The 639-nt window shown below is 29.9% G+C and overlaps 1 pseudogene; it reads left to right on the top strand.

The window, feature by feature from the left end:
• Nucleotides 1–639, top strand: part of LOC119582207 — a 6,194-nt pseudogene that overhangs the window by 704 nt on the left and 4,851 nt on the right.

Below are 639 nucleotides of genomic sequence, written 5' to 3'. Positions count from 1 at the left end.
TAAGGGAAGATGTTCTATCAAACAACGAGACTAAACAGATATCTCAAAGTCTAATAATAGTTTTAGAGATCTTTATTGATATATGGAAAAGAAAGCTATCATACATTCAATATTAATTACATGAACATGAAGCAATAAACACTGTTCACACATTATTATTTTTAATAACACAGCTGCTACGACAAAGAACAATACTTCCTCTCGATCCATCAACCTCTAACTCGTAGAGATACTTTCGCCAGTGAAAAGGAAAAAGGCTTTTGCAGAAAACTTCTAGGAAGAGATATGGTTTGAGTTCAGTTCAAACTTGCCTTTTTTTTCTTCTTTTATCAAAACTTTTAGCTGAAGAGAAAAACAATTAGAAAAGGAGAGATTTTGAAAATGTTTTAGGCACGTTTTAGGCTGATTATATTTTGAAAGCTTTTCTTTGAAAATAGTAAAATTTAACAAATAATCCTGCATTTTCCACAATGGACTACACTACAACAATACAATACCACAGTCATTTTACCGGAAAAAAATGAAAATGCCAAAATATATGTTATTATCACTGAATTTTTATATCATCATATGAATTAGATATTACTGTAGCGTATCATTTGTTTCTTTAGGAGTTTTACAATATTTTCACAGCTCGCA

This window comes from Penaeus monodon, chromosome 15, assembly GCF_015228065.2.
Source record: "Penaeus monodon isolate SGIC_2016 chromosome 15, NSTDA_Pmon_1, whole genome shotgun sequence".
Lineage (NCBI taxonomy): Eukaryota > Metazoa > Arthropoda > Malacostraca > Decapoda > Penaeidae > Penaeus > Penaeus monodon.
This window is presented reverse-complemented; position numbering and strand designations above follow the sequence as displayed.